Consider the following 17166-nt stretch of genomic DNA (forward strand, 5'->3'; position numbering starts at 1 on the left):
AGGGCCAAAATCCTAAGGGTTTGTATCAATATGTCGTGCTAAGGATTTTGGATTTTATCCATAGGCGATGAGAACCTACTAAAAATTTACTAGCACAGTCACTGATTCAATCAATTGAAAGATCAACTTGGTAGCCGTGAGATAACTGAGCAGAAAGGGATGGAGCCGGGTTAAGAGGCTGCTGTGGTAATCAAAGAGAAAGATGATGACAACCTGAACAAAGATACTAGAAATGCACATGGAAAGGAGACAATAATGTTGAAAGTAACTGAATAAATAAGACAACCTGTTGAGTGTTCAGATGTCAGGAGATGCTGGGTGGGGTTCAAGAGAAGGGAGTGTCATGGATAACTACCTTGGTAATTGGGGCCATTGACTAAACTAAGATTGGGACAGAGCCAAGATTTTGAGGGAAAGGTGATGAGTTTACTTTGGGGGTGTAGGCTATGTGAGAGCTGATGAAACAGCAAAATGCAGATGAGCAGAAGACAGAGAATCTCTAGCCCAGGGCTAGAGATAAAAATTTGGAAGTCACAACGCAGGTGATAGTATAAACCTTGAGCATGGATGACACAAGAATCTATATAGGGTTATTTATTAATATCACTCATTGAAAAAGACACATAGACTCCCTTTTTCCACACTGGGAAGCAGATTAAGGTTTGGCTCCAGTTTAACATTATCTCCTGCCACTCCATACCACATACCTTACTGTAAAGTCACATCAGGATACTTATAATTTCCCAAGTCTGTCAGACTTGAATACCCTCCCCTAAGTTTTCTGCCTGGTGAACCCCCACTTGGCCTTAAACTCTAAAGCAAATGTCACTTTTCCTGGGAAGCCCTTGATAACCTGGCCACCTTCCTCCCCGACTTCAGGTGGAGTTCGTTGTGCCCTCCTCCTTCCTACTACAGCACTTGGTCCATGCCTCTACTATTGATTGACAATTTTATCCTCCACTAGGTATAAAGTTCAGAGAAGGAAAAGACTGCAACTACACAGGAAAAGGTATCAAAGCATGTTTACAAACTGACTGCATAAAGCAATGTGTCCTCCATCTGCAAACACCATCCATTACTCTAAAAAAACCTATGACTACCCCTGTTTGGCAAGCAGCCACAGAAGGTTCTTGGGTATAGTGTGATATTTTGGGTATGATCTACTAAGAACTTTATTTTATTCCCACATTGCTCATATGCATGTCGACACAACTGATGTGCTGAAAACAGTGCCATCATTTAGAATAATAATTACTATGAATATACTAGTTCCTCTCAGTGAATATGCCACTGTATTTCACTCAGGGCAAAAAATGGGAAGAGAGAAAATCTAAACAGAAGTAGACAGGTGGAAGGAAGCAATGGGAGGCTTCACTAGGATCAATTGGGAGATCACTATGGCACTCTGATGTAATATCTCCTCCAGCAAGGACAATTCAAAGACAATAAACAAACAAATAGCTGAGAAAGTTTACATTTGTTAAGTGCCCAATATATGAAAGGCATATTCTTTATGAAGAAAGACAACAGAAACCTTACCTGGATTTGACTTTAAAGAAAATGCTAAATAAAAAGAGATCCAAATGTTCAAATGACAATCATTCTTTCTAGAAGCATTAGCTCTTCTAGAAACAAGATATTTATTTTTGCCACTTAGCTCCTTGAATAGAAGGGACAATCTATAAAAGCTTATTTGTACCGACATCAAAAGGCCTTTCAGATTGCTATACCCCCCTTGACTCTACTTAATTGTAAAAAAGAGACATTTCTGAAATTCACTTTCTTTCTAGTTTCTTAGCGAATACTTATAAAATTTTTCCAAGACACTGAAAGATACATCTATATGGTCTGAACTTTCAACAATTATGACAAATATATTATCGAATGGAAAGACATTGTAGGATGTTTCATTTTTCAAACTGACCACTACTTCTTCAGGGAATTCATTAGTTTTCATTCTTGACAAACAGTTTAATGAGTGTACTATAAGTTAAAGATGAGATGGCTGCAAATATCACAGAGTGACCTATTTTATGTGACTTAAGAATGAGAACTCTTAGATGGAAGTTAGAAAACTGTGTATCTGTGCAGAAAATCTACTATACACGCATCATAACGCTGGTCTCCTATTCAGCTCTGAGTACAAATAAACGGGTCTACCCTCAAGAGTCTGTAAGAAATTCAGTCCTAAGGATCATCTGTCTTGATACTACCGAGATGGTATAAATGTGAAAATGCTCAGCCTCAGCTCTTACATTAATTAAGGTGAAGATGCTGAGGTGTCCATGATTCAACTCAATTATTATTTAGTGGTCACAAATAGGATGTATTACATTTGGCATACCCGTTTACTCCAAGTAGGTTATGTTTTAATTTACTAAATACTTTGAAGTTGTAGCTTTCTTTTCCAGACATGTTGTGACTGTGTACCCTGTGCAAAGAAACAAGGTCAAAACTCTTTAATTCATTTTTTAGTTTCTAGAACTGAAGCACTGTGTGACTTTAGCCCTTGATTTCTCTGTTTCACTTTTTCCACTTTTAACATCTGCAACATGATAGTTGTTTTCTTCTCATCTTTTTAAAAATTTAAAACACTGTAATAACAATGAATATGACAAGCTCAATATTTTGTAATAAAAAACAACTGATGACGATATCCATATTTAACCTCGTTGAATACTTACTGTGAGCCAATCATCGTTTTAAATTCTAGCTAAATCACGTCATTCTTAAAATGACCTCTAAAACAAGTAACCACTTGTGTTAGGTACCCCGAGGAAACAGGTGGCACAAGCAAATGCAATTTGAGGGTTATTTTAATAAAGAGATCATTTGCAAAGGTGTGGGCAGGGTTTGGAAAAACTACAAGAGATGGTGCAGTACCCTGAGCTAGTAAGACTAAAGGGGAGCATTTATCAGTATGAAGTGTCTGGAGGAGGACACAGTTACCAGAATTCAGAAAGTGGCCTTAGGGAGGTGCTGGTGTGCCAAGAACAGTGGCCTATAGTCTAGGGAGGCGAGCTGATAAGGAGGGAGCCCAGGAATAAATAGTGCAAACTCTCTCTCCCCACCTGCTTGCTTATCTCTTTCTGATGCCTCCCATTGTCCAAACCCAACCAGAAGCCAGAGAACAAAGAAGCCTACTGATTCAGTCCAAATATCTCAGCACACAGAGCAGGTAGAAAAAGGAAGAGAGTGGATCAGATATCCATGAGTCCCATTTTACCCTAATCATTCAAAACTTACCTTGAATAAATGAAGTAATCAATAGATACTTGTTAGAGAAAGAAAAAATAATATCAAGAGGTTCAGTAAGCTGTCCCAAATCACACACACAGTAAGAGGCTGAGCCAGGCTGTGCACTGAGACTCATACCCATGACCATAACCAATGTAACAGTCTCCTCCATCCACCATCTTTATCCCACACCATTTATAAGAGTGCTGTTGGGTATTTCAGGTGACAGTAAGAATGACAGGAAATAATCACCACACCCTAAAAGCCTGTAATTTGTGTGCCAGTTTGGTTATCTCACCTTTCCATCTCATTACTGTCAAATCTCCAAATTCCCTTCTAGCATCAAAAGTTCTATAACAGCAGGTCTTAGGCCTCTTACAATTCCCTCACCTATTCCAACTAGCAGCTGAGCAGTGCAACCTTCCATCACACGGCATTTTGCCCTCTTGTTTGACAGTATGCTGCTTCAGAGGGATGCTCTGAGTATAACTAACACAGGTTAGGGCTTTCCTGGTGGCGCAGTGGTTGAGAGTCCGCCTGCTGATGCAGGAGACACGGGTTCGTGCCCCGGTCCGGGAAGATCCAACCGCGGAGCGGCTGGGCCCGTGCGCCAGGGCCACTTAGCCTGCGCGTCCGGAGCCTGTGCTCCGCGACGGGAGGGGCCACAGCAGTGAGAGGCCCGCGTACTGCAAATAAATAAATAAATAAATAAATAATACAGGTTACACGATGATATCTTTTAAGAAGACAAGTCTTTAACCTCTATTTACTACAGTGGAGTAAGCCTTATATTATTGATACATTTACTTGCAAGACATGTTGAAGGATTCATTTACTCAGCCAACATGTATTGATCACATAGCACGTACCCGAAACTGCGCTAGCTACTTGCACAGACTGAGAAAACATTCTTACCAAAATCAACAAGTGGCTTTCTAGAGAAATGAGTCAATAATTACCCAGAAGGAAGTTTAAAGTGTGTTAATCACCAAGAGAGGTCATGGGCACATATCCTGGAGTGCAGTCAGAATCCTGCCCCTCAGCAGCACCCTCCCCTTCTTCTCCCCAAGTTGTTCTGAGTTTGGATGTAGGATAAAATCCTGTAATAAGCACAAGCCATCCAAAAGCTGATATTGTTCCTCAACACAATCAAGTATTCTGCTATTTTCCATCTTTTAGGAAGGGCCTCTGCTTTGAAATCTCAGCCCTGTGAACAAGGGCCTGCCTCAAATAGATCAAACAGAAATTTGTCCCCGTGGGTTTTTTTCTTAGTTCTGCTTTTGAGCTTGGGGAGGCCACTCTTTCACGCCTGGTTCTGACTGAAACAGCACATAGAAATCTTTCGTCTTTTCCAGGGACAAGGCAACTGAGCTGGCATAGCTACTCCCTTTCATGCTGTGCAAGCATTAGCTTTGCATTTTTAAAAACTATTGTACAATGTGTCACGCAGTGAGGCTTGCCAAAGGGAGGGAAAGGGAAAAAAGAATAGCAGAGTTGATTTCCTACATGCAAGTTTTAATGATTTTGGAAAACCATCAACCTGGATTAAATTCTGATACTAATTTGACAGTTTCCCACTAATGGCAAGAATGCAAAACCATTAATTAGCCTCTTGATAATTATACATTAAAGAACAACCTATTTTCTTGACAATTCTAACAAATGGACAAATTCATTTCATTAAAAACTCAAATACCTGACGAAGCTGATTTCATCCACGAGCTCTAGGTAAAATCACTCTTTCAAATATCCTCCAAATGTTTACTTAGGTGCCCGTACCTGGGCTTTCTGTTACCAACAAAAGCTCTGAGTGTGCAGGACTTCTGGGGCATGAAATGCATTTACATACATTATGAAACACAAACAAAGCAGAATCCATCAAGTCTGTTAGCGGGAGAAACTTACATCCCTCTTCTTACCAAATCAACCTGTAACTTGTGAAGAACTCTGTTATTTCCTAGCAACAGGAGTAAACACTGCGCTATATCCCGTGCCTAAGATATATAAACTTGTTAATCTGGAGTACTCAACTTAATTAAACATTAGACTTTTAAATTGCATTTTTAGCACACAACAGCACTGCTAAATTATGATGATCAGCGGCTAAGTGTGCTTATGTCTGCAGAACTCGGGGAATGAAAATGAATCACTATTTTCCATCTTGATATGACTGCTTTTCTCTGAGTTCACGGGCCTCAGAGTTCGCTCGAACTGTATGGTTAAAACACAGGTTGGAGACCTCATTTAAGAAAATTCCTTTAAACCTTTCACCACTTTGACAAATCCAGTCCAAGCTCACCGAGCCAGTTCAAAAAGTAACTCTCAGCCTTTTTATAGGTTTTCAATTACACCAACACAGCACACCAGAGCCGTCATGTTGGACAAAGGACACTGCAGATACAGACAGGCACGAGTTCTTTTTAAGAGACTCACATGAAAGCAGCCTTCCCCAAACTGGAGCCAACAGATAAAAAGCACTGTCTGTCTTGAACCATCCTTGACTTATTAAAAAGAGATCTTCGAATTACTTAAACATGGTGAGTGTTCGGTTATTTACAATTGGATGTATGCTACGATTTTTCTGGCTTTTTAGAATTTAGTCTGCAAAAATATTGGCAGCTACTTTGCCCTCCAACTGTTCCAAATAGTTTTTTTGAGGAATTGTTCAAAACATTCTCGAGACTTCATTCATCCTCCTCCTACATAGTGTGTGACAGCAGGATTTACTTTTCCCTGTATGCACTCTGAGAAACAAAAACCTCAAGGAGGTCAAGGAGCTTTCCAGGTTGAAAATGGGAATCAACAGCAGAAAACAGAGGTTAGGCCTAATTCCACTTTCTATTTCAACGTACCCTTTGACTGGGCCTGAGGTAACCATACTCTTTTCTGATACAAGAAGTCCTTCTTAAAATGCTTATATGACTTAACAGATCAAACACTAATGTTTTCTCCCCTTTACAAACTTTGAATTTATTTGAATATGTGATTAGTATGGTTTTGTCACAGTACCAATCTTTGAGCTTTGGTTGAATCAATTATTTTAAGTGGCATTTATCATTAGGGGTAAAGTAGACCAGCAAGCACGTGCACATTAGTTGGTTAGGAGAACTTGCAAAATTTAAACACTGTATGTGCAAAGGCAAATTGACTCAGCCTATAAATCTCCCATTCTCTCAGGGGGCGTAGTGATGACTCTAAAACCACTGGAAACATAGAGAAAGCCCATCATTATGACTCTAACAGCTCCCTGATGCAGGCTATCCCTTCTTTGTGTATTTAACGTTCTAGACGTCAGCTGGCCTTCTTTGTAATCTCGCTGGGAGGCCTGTCCAGTGGACAAGTTTTGTTTTGGTGTTTGGTCTGTCCTGCTTACGCCCCCTCCCCTACCGCCGTTAAATAAGACGTTACAGTTTAACATGCTTAACTGCAGATAAGTTCCCCTAGTATTCAGTATGAGAGGAGGTGAAGCTTCACGCTCAATGAGATGCATAGAAGCTCGGCACGATTCTAGGCTAGAATGTCCCTTTTAACTGTCGAAGCCCCCTGTCCACTCAAATGCAGTTCTGCGGCACTGGATAGAACCAGGGATTGCAAGGCAGGAGCCAGGGGTGGGCCCCCTCCCCCATATCAATCCCTTCTGCTCCTGAGGTTACAAATAACCCTCCCCCATCCTTTAACGCGTTCAATGTCCCAAATGCCAACTGTGGGCCTCCTAAACACTGCACTCTACACGAGGGACAGAGAGACGACTGACACGTTGCCTGCCCCAACAGGCCCATGTTCAAGAGAGCAGACAGCCGAGTACAACACCTCCTGGTGGGGCGATGGCAGAGGCGCAAGCTAAGTGCTGGGGGGGATAGAGGTGGTGGTGGCTGAGTCTGCCCTTGGGACTCCCAGGGCCTCCTCAGATCCCGAGCCTGCAGGCCACCACAGGAGCCACCAACCACATGTGGTGACTGAGGATGGCAAGCATGGCTGGTCTGTGTTAAGAATACAATACACCCAACTGTACTCAATATCTTGTAATAACGTATAATGGAAGATAATGTAAAAAAAGAATATATATATTTATATATATATATGTATAACTGAATCACTTCGCTATATACCTGAAGCTAACACAGCATTGTAAATCAACTATATTTCAATAAAAATTTTTTAAATTAAAACAATTAAATACACTCAAATTTCAAAGAGTTTGGGGAAAAAAGAATGCAAAGAATCGGTTAATGATTTTTTAAAATATTGGTCACATAGGGCAATGCTAATACTCTGGATATACTGGGTTAAGTAAAACATTATTAACATTAATTTCACCTGTTTCCTTCTACTTTTCTTACTGTGCCTACTGGAAGATCTGAAATGACCTATGCGGCTCGCATCCATGGATGCTATTTATTTCTAGCAGGCTGTTCTGGTCACAAGCAGACATTTGGGGAGAAAACCCAGGAGGCTGTCTCAGGGGCAGGTGGGCGAGAGGGGAGAAGTAGCCGTGGAATGAGAGAAGAGGTGACACACGGGGAGCCCAGAGGGGCTACAAAGAGGGAGCAGAGACTGACGGTGTGTTTGTTCCCTGAAGAGTACTGACCCGCCGGATTCATTTGCAGCAGAGAGACTACAACATGAAGACCAAAACAAGGACAAGAGTCACATCACCAATAACTGAGAAGCAGCCTGTGGTTTACAGGGAGCCATGCTCTGCCGGGACCAGACCGACCAGTCAGCCTTGTCTTCACCCCATCTGTGGCCTGTTGTCTGGTCACTCTGCCTTCTCACCTGCAAAGGGGGACCTGAGAGGAACTGCTCTGCTCGTGGGTCCCCCTTCCTCTGTCAACCAAGTCTCTGGATACCTGAAGCTCCCTCAACACCCTGAGAGGGAGGACGGAAAGGGCTAGAGAAATAGACATGTTTGGGACTAGAGTTTTGAAACTACAAAGAATGGAATGAATCCTTTATACTTCCTTTTTCATCCAACTTATCGCACTTTATTTAAATTCTTTGTTAGCCCCCTTCTCTGCTAGATGTGAGCTGGGTGTAATCGCCAAGAGCTCAGGACCCACATCTGTGTGCTGCCATGACCACAGCTCTGAGTGTGGAGCCGGGCAAACAGGCGCCCACAATAAACATCTGTGGACGGGCTCAAATGGAGAACGTGCAGTCATTTGTGTTGTTGAGGATGTGCTGAATTAAAGTTTCCAGGTGTGTAAACGGCACTCCGGACCAAGTGCGGCGCTCACCCAGGGATGGTCCGGCAGTCGGGCCGCATCTCTCTAGGGATGTTATCTGCTCTGCGTGGCGGGCGACAGTGAGCTGAGACCTTCCCAGCCCTGGTCCACTCTGGCACTGGAAACATTCCAGGAGGCTCCTGAGGCAGAAGCAGCCAGTTGACTGACTTTCAACGGGGAAGCTCAAGGCTGAGGGCAGTCAGGACTAACAGAGGCTGGGAGTCTCCCTGGCCGGGTCTCATGCCTCTCCTGGTAAGAAGAATGGAGTGAAGGAGCAGTGATGCAGATCTGGGCTCTGCGTTTAATTCCACGCTCACCGCTTGGCAGCTGGGGGACAAGTAAGTGCCTTCTCCGAACTTCACTCTCCACAGCTTAAAACAGGGCTCATCATGCACGTCTTAGGGGCTGGTTGGCCATGATGTGCTTTTCAGAAAGGACTGGTACATGGTGATCATGATAAATGGTTACATGTGATACACGGTAAACACTCAACAATGGCTGTTACCCTTCTTCCAATTACAGCTTTTAAGCAAGGTTTTTAACCTGGAGGCCATGGAGCCCCAGGAAATCCACAGATGGAAACTCTTGAAATCAGATACAAAGTGGTATGTGTGTGAATGTGCACATCTTTTTTCTCTAAGGAAAGAAACCATAGCTTTCATCAGAGCCTCAAAATGCTCTCAGACTGACAACAGGTTAAGAAACATTCTTAAGCTTCTGCGGCTTCCAAAGTGTTTAGCTCATTTTGTGTATCTTTGGTATAACATTGTGCGTGATTCGCAGAACTAAGCCTCTTCCATGCCTGTCCAAGAGGACTACATTTTACACATGACAGTACAACCTCTGTAAGAGGCCTTTATTATCTGGCAACGGTAGATTCACGAGAACATACTTGGAATTTCTAAGGTAGACATTCATCTTAATTTCAGCTGCATAGAGTACTGGTGTCCTTACGTCTTTAAACAACATCTTCCATAGTGTTTCTGACATAACTGATGGCCAAGGAAGGCAGCTGGAATGTTTTATCCTTAGGAAGCGGTCACTTCGTTCTAGAACAACAACAAAAACATCATAATGGATGACTTGGGAGCCCAGTCAGGGATGGGGTCTCCTCCTCAACAACCCAGATAAGTGGCTGGCAGCCCTGCAGGCTCCAGGAAGAGGGAGCTTAGCAGCTTCAACTCTCTGAATGTTAGTTTTCTCACACGGAGAGGAAGGCTGAGAATGTAACATCTCTTTCCTGGGGCTGCTGTGAGGATTCCCTAAGAATAACTGCAACACAGAGTAAGCACCTCGGATATTAACTGTTAGATGCCCTCTCTACGTCTACGGTAGGAAGAAAAAGTACTCCTCATCCGATCCCTGAGCCACAGATTCTAGCCTTGAGAGTAACTTTGGCCCACTGCTATTTTCCCACCTCTTCCTTCAGGCAGCTCTTAGTGACCAAGTAGGAAACGAGCAGTTGGGAGAACTGCTGCAAAAGTGTCTGAGCAGCAAGTTCAAAGAGAACCTGTCTTCATGTCCAATGTTCCACGATGCAAATATGAGAATCAACTTAAAGGAAACAGAAAAAAACCTAAAAACTCGCCTTAAAAACCTGAAGATTAACATTTCAGGACACATATTTCATTCATTCATTTAAAAACTATTGTGCATCCCTGACGTGAGGGGTACTGTACTAAGCACAGGAATATACAAAGACGAGGAAGCACAGCGCCTCGCTAAAGACGTTTAGAGCAGGAACAGAGACAGACTAGTATACCCAACGCCGACCACAGGGTCAAGTCCGAGGCAGGGGCTGGGTGGGAGGGGGCGTTCAGCAAAGGCTTCTTGAAAGAATAATACTTGGGTTGTGTCTAGGAGGAGGAGTAAATGTTCGCTAGGTCAAGAAAGGAGAAACAACATTCCACAGAGACAACAGCACATGCGAAAGTATGAAGATGGGAGAGGAAATGGACATTTGGTGACCTTAATGTTAGAGAGGTCAGCACAGCATGAGGATTAGGTGGACAGCTAAAAGAAGTGTGCTGCACACCCTCACTCCCATCCATCTGCTGTGTCCAACAGGAGGCAGGGCGCACATCATGGGGAATCCTGGAGTTCATGGTTAAGAGCTTGGACTTCTTCCCCAGGACCATGAAGTTTTGAATGGTTCTTCTTTTATGGAGATACAGCTGGCATATAACATTGTATTCGTTTCAGGTGCAAAACATAATGATTTGATATTTGTATATATTATGAAATGATCATCACAATAAGTCTAGTTAACATCTATCACTACACATAGTTACAACTTTTTTCCTTATGATGAGAACTTTTTTTTTTTTTTTTCTGTGGTACACGGGCCTCTTACTGTTGTGGCCTCTCTCGTTGCGGAGCACAGCCTCCGGACGCGCAGGCTCAGCGGCCATGGCTCACGGGCCCAGCCGCTCCGCGGCATGTGGGATCTTCCTGGACCAGGGCACGAACCCGTGTCCCCTGCACTGGCAGGTGGACTCTCAACAACTGCACCACCAGGGAAGCCCTGATGAGAACTTTTAAGATCCACTATCTTAGCAACTTTCAAATATGCAATATATTATTTTTAACTACAGTCACCATGCTGTGTATCACACCCCCATGACTTATTTATTTTACAGCTGGAAATTGGTACCTTTTGACCATGGATGCATGATTCGATTTTAACTATTTGTTCTTTAGAAAGAGCTCTCAGGCAGTGGTGAGGAGAATGGCCTGGTAGGGAGAGATGGGAGGCAGCATTTTCAAGGTGAGCTGTGAGGACTGAAACAGGGAGGGTCTAAACTAACACAGGGAAAAAGAGTGAGATTGAGGGATGGAACAGAAGGTCCTGGTGATTGATTAGGTGGAGGCAGAAAGGGAGACAGTCAGACCAGGACCATTCCCAGGTTTATGGCTCCGTGGAGTAGTGAGATATGCTATGTTCTCTGGGGAAAACAGATGGAACAGTAGATATCTGCTGTTGCTGTTTGCACAGCCTCCACTTTCTCTTCTTTTCAATATTTTCTCTTTAAAAACCACCCGCTCCCTGCTCTCAGGTCATTCGGTTTAGGAGGGCTTTGCTGACCACCCTCCCATGTACCTCTCCTGCCTCCCACCCACTCCTCACACAGACTCCCTCCCATTCCTGAAGGCTCCAGGACTGGACCCACCATCAAGGCCGAGCCAAGAAGCATGTTCCCAATCTCTGGCCATAAGAACAGGTTCAGGCATGAGCATATGATCAAAGTGGTCTAATTAGAGTAAATCCTGAATTATTCTCTTTTTCCACAGGGAGTAAGTCTAAAGCTGCTGATGAATATTTTACCACCATGAAGAAGACAAAAGCAGAACTGGATCCTTTCTGAACTTTTCCAATACAGGAGCCAGGATATGTCCCTTCCTACTTGAACACTGGGTTTCTGTGACTTGCTGACAAATACAAAAAAGTAAAGACAATTGTGTTTCAAAAAAAAAAACCCAGAGTCTAATTTTGTAAGTGGTGGATTATAAAAACCTATATTACTGTGACACTAGCACCTTAGAACATTTAAATCTGCAAAAGACATTTAGGGACTTTATAGCAAATTATTTTGTGAATAATGAAAAGCCAGACAGGACTGCTTTAGAAAATGTTACTGCGGCAGACACTGGCACCTTCACTCATTAAGTTAACATTTATTGAGTACCTTCAGGGTTCTTAGACTTGTGCAACAGAAACTAGAAAAGCGTATGCTCAGGTTTGAGCTGGTCCATACGAGGCCCTTCCATAAAGAGCAGCTCTGTGTGCTGTTGGCGACTGATCGTGTGATGTGAGCAAGGCCAGGTGTTTCGGGCTGGCCTGACAGCTGCACCCGGTAGTAAGGACACCACCCGAATTTCAGCCTAGCCACCAATAAAACAAGGCCGGTGAAGCAGCACCTCGACTGAGCCTGCAGGTGAAAGACGGCACAGAACGTGTTCTGCGTTCCTCTCCCCTCTAATAAAATATCCACTGACGTTTATGGAGGAGCCTGGATGATGCATTGTGCCGGCTCTCTCCTTTCTCTACTCTCCCTCCATGAGAAAACCCTGCCACTAGCATGGCTTTAACTGTCACTAATGCGCTGACATCTCTGTGTAAATGTACCTAAATTGTCACCTCCTATCCACCCTGTCTCCCAGTGGCTAGGCCCAAATAAATCTTCAAGTGTTCATTTCTGGCGGATACTGGCTGGTTTTGCCACCCTGTGTCCATTCCCAATTCTGATAGCAGTGCTCCCATGTCCTTTGAGGAAGCACCCACCTATTCCCTATTGTGTGCTGTCTTAGCAGGGCTGTCAGTCAAGGCTTCTGGCTCAGCAGCGTGCCTGCCACTCAAACTAGGCCCAAGGAGTTCTCTTTCCTGTTTCACTAAGTCCAAGGGCAGAGCCTTCCATGGGCAGACCTCCAGCTGTGTGCCTCAGGAAAAAGAACTTCAGTTCCTACTCCCCAGCCCCCCAGAGAGGTTTTGTTTCTATCCTGAGAGTGGTTCTGACTTCCCTTCGACCCTTAGGATATCCTCCAGGTTGCATTTTGTTTTCTGTTGCTTTACAACTAGAGAAACTTTAGCCGTATATAATCCACTGCCATTTAAACACTAAGCAACAGTGACATTCATAGCATACTCTGCAGCTTGTAAAGTACTTTCACATTCAATTTATCTCTTTTAATCAACCTTCCTGGAACTGAATTTTTCTCCTCCCCCCAAATAAATCACTTATTGATTTCTCTATTTCTCACAACAGCACAATCATTCTTTCAATCACTTAAGCTTTTTTAATTCTCATAATGATTCTGACTGTAATCAGTCACCTAACGATAAATCTGGGCTCTTCCAGGTCGATCCCTCCCTTTCCATTCTCTCTGCCTCCACCTTTGCAGAGCTTTCCTCACCTCCCACCAGGGACTGCTGACTCTGCTACCACCCTACTGTCTCCAGACCATCCTAACGCCGCTGGGAGAGGATATGGCTAAAATTTTATCGTTGTCACTCCTCCTCCTCTACCTGTGGTTTTCAGAACAAAGATTATAGCACAATGATTTATGGCAATTCCCTAACCTCAATTCTGGGCTGTCTCCAAGTATACTATCTTATAGTACACTATCCCTCAGCACAAAACATTTGCTAGAACAAGTGTTTTCATACAAGTACTAGATTGAAAAATAATTGCTACAATTTTTTGCAGCTCCCTCTGATCGTAAGTGGAGTCTTTCAATACCCCTTGAATCTGGGGTGACCTTGTGATTTGATTTGGCCAATGGGAAGGTAGCAACTATAATACAGTACAAGCAGAGGCTTAAAAATCACCTTGAATTGGGATTTTCTCTTTCACTGCTTTTGGAGCACTGCTTGTCTGCCACATAAAGAAGCCCAGGCTAGTCAGCTGGAGAATGGGAGGCACATGCCCCAGTTACCTGTTAATGTGACCTAATAACTGCCAGACATAAATGGGGTCATCCTAGATCATCCAAACTACCAGCTGACTGAATATAACTGAGGAACTCAACCAAGACCAGCAGAAGAACCAGCTAGCTGAACTCAACCTGAACTGCCGACCACAGAATTGCAAGCTATAGCGTCATTTTAAGCAACTACATTTGGGGGTGATTTGCTACACAGCAATGGATAACTGATAAAACATCTAAGCTGATTTGGTTAATTTCTCCTGGGAATTCCTTTTCAATTACTACTCAGTGTCTTGGGCACTCAATCATAAAATATCTTCTTTCATCTTTTGTACCATTATTTTTCATGTGTCCTATTTCCCCCTTGTAAGTTCCTTGTGAAGAGACTCTGCATATTTTTATATCCCATGTATGTACAAAGTGTATACACAATGACTATTTAGGAATCGATCAGTACTTTTCCAGGGCCCAGCCATCAATCATATCAATTAGCATTAATCATTTCAACACATATTTTGATCATTAATTTTAAAAGCTTAAAAAAAGAGCTGATAAGATACAAACCATAAAATATAAAATCTAGTTATCTAACCTATGTAAAGCAAAAAATCATGCATAGGGGGCTTTCCTGGTGGCACAGTGGTTGGGAGTCCACCTGCCAATGCAGGGGACACGGGTTCAAGCCCTGGTCCGGGAAAATCCCACATGCCGCGGGGCGGCTGGGCCTGTGCGCCACAACTACTGAGCCTGCGCTCTAGAGCCCGCAAGCCACAAATACTGAAGCCCGCGCGCCTGGAGCCCGTGCTCCGCAGCGGGAGAGGCCACCGCAGTGAGAAGCCTGTGCACTGCAGCGAAGAGTGGCCCCGCTCGCCGCACTGGAGAGGGCCCGCGCGCAGTAGCGAAGACCCAACACAGCCAAAAATAATAAATTTGAAATAAAAAAAAAAAAGTGCCTTGAGGTTTGCAAGTTACGGCATAAATCTTGATAATAACCATACATTTAAAAAATATCATGCATAGTATAAATCATATTAGTAACCATTTCATTGATTCATTTTCAGAAAATTAATTCTTGTAAGTGGAATCTGCACACCAGTCTAAGGGGCACAGGGAAACAAGTATATAAAGGTAAAAACTTCACAGAAGCAAATGTCTGATTTTCACCAGGAAATTATTTTTCTCCCAAGACACTTATTTCTCCTATGTGGTTTGCAACCCTAATCTGACAGACTGCCAAAAACAAGCCTTCTAAGAGTGTCACTGATTCTCTTGCTGCTGTTCAATTAGATTTTGCATTTAAAAGAGAAATTCCCTTGTGTTTCTTATAATGATGTACCTGCTCCTTGGGAGATTTCCTCTCTTGACAAGAAATGCCTTCAGTATGGCAAGAAAAACAGCTCCAGGCTGTCTCTGATAATATCAAAGATCATTTGTTTGTATTAGATGGTTATGTGGGTTTCCCTCCTCTTAAGAGCAGTAAAGTACCGTTACAATTCCTTTCCAGACAACAGCGCACACAAAGTTTCTTGGCCTCTGTTCTGCATTTCTACTATATACCTGCACAAGAACAACTACTTGGAAGTAGCAAAGCTGTGACATAGTAGACAGAGAAATTCATTTGCTTTAGTCCCTTCCTTTTGGATATCAATACACAATAAATGTCAAATCAATAAATGCAGCATCATTTCAAATCCACCATATTGTAACCTTTCCTCATGAAATGCTTCCTATAAATAAAATGAAGTTTATGTTCAAAATTGTATAGCTTATTTTTTATATTTAATTTCTAACTGAGATGTCCAAAGATCCTTAAGAGAACGACCATCGTTTTCTTCCTGTTTCTAGACCTGGAACTCCTACATATTTGGTTATGGGTAATCTTCAGTTAATACTGCCTTCCAGAGAGACTTCTGCTATGCTGATGAAAATGTCACACCTTTTCAAATAGTTTTAAGGACACCTTAAGGGTGTCTTCCTAGGCTCTAACCAAGCTGAATGTAATTTAATATTGAGATGCATCAGAAATATCCAACAGACGTTCTCTCCCAGATGTAAACACATTAACATACTGCTTTCCCACACCTTGTCCTCTTTGCCTTTTAAAATTTCAGTATGTACAAATGAAATACAGATTTCAACCCATTCCCAACTGGGACATCTGCTCCATAATAAGAGAAATAGGTTTTTGCCTTCCTGCAGATTCAGCAAGGAAAGCCCTGCTTGAAAATGATGTGTTTAGAGTGACACCTTGGAGGACTGACATACTCTGCACACATGTAATCCTCATAAACCTCCCCAGACAGCCCTTATTTCATTTTGCAAACGGCATCCTGGCTGGGCTCCACAGCACGTGGTGTGTGGTGAGACTGCCCTGCAGTGGTTCTCCCTTCCTCTGGGCTCTTTGATGGACACTTGTCAGTAATAGCCAAGAGGACTGGGGCCCAGCCACCAGCAAGTGAAAAACGGCCGCCGATAGTAAGCTTAATTAACTTTCCCAAGGAAAGCCTGTTCCCACAGGAAAAAACACCACGTTTCCCCCCCTCCTAGCGGTCCATTGAAAATGAGCAACAATGCTGTTGCCTTTTTGTTTCCCAAAGACTTTCTTCCCCGCAAGCAGTAGCGTGTTCCTCAAAGAATGCTAGTATTTCCAGTGGAAACTGTATGGCTGCCAGTAATGGCTCATAATTTTCCCTCTTTTCTTTTCGTAAAAATGAAATAAACAAAACGTGGCATTTGACAATAGCCAAAATACCAGTTCACCTCACTTACCACCTGCAGATGAAAGTCATCACCACGGAAGAAGGCCAGGAGACAAACACTCCTGGCTAAAACTGACGCGGACGAGCCCGGGACGCAGGACGGCGCCCGAGGGTGGCGGTCGAAGCCCGGGCAAGACGGAGCAGCCAGTGGGCGCGGTGCGGCTGAGCGAGGGGCTCCCCTTGGGCCGTGGCAACCCCAGGCGTCCCTCTTCTGCGATTACTATTATTGTTGGTGGTGCTGTGCTATTACTATTACTTCGCCCCTCATTATCTCAGCTCTTAGGAGCCGCGGCACTGCCCATCCCTGCCTCCGATACGATCCCAGGTAGCAGCAAGAATAATACCCACACGAAACCGGCAAATGAAAAGAACAATCCTTTGGAAATTGAGGCGGGGGCTGTTCCCCCCTCCCCCAAGGAGAGTAGTCGCTTGGCAGCTGCCGCCGCCGTCGCTGTAGAGACCTCCCCCCAAACCCTTTCTGCAGAGGCACCGCCGCTACTCGAGCAGCCGGGACTCACGGC

Source organism: Neophocaena asiaeorientalis, unplaced genomic scaffold (assembly GCF_003031525.2).
Source record: "Neophocaena asiaeorientalis asiaeorientalis breed wild unplaced genomic scaffold, Neophocaena_asiaeorientalis_V1.1 scaffold149, whole genome shotgun sequence".
Lineage (NCBI taxonomy): Eukaryota > Metazoa > Chordata > Mammalia > Artiodactyla > Phocoenidae > Neophocaena > Neophocaena asiaeorientalis.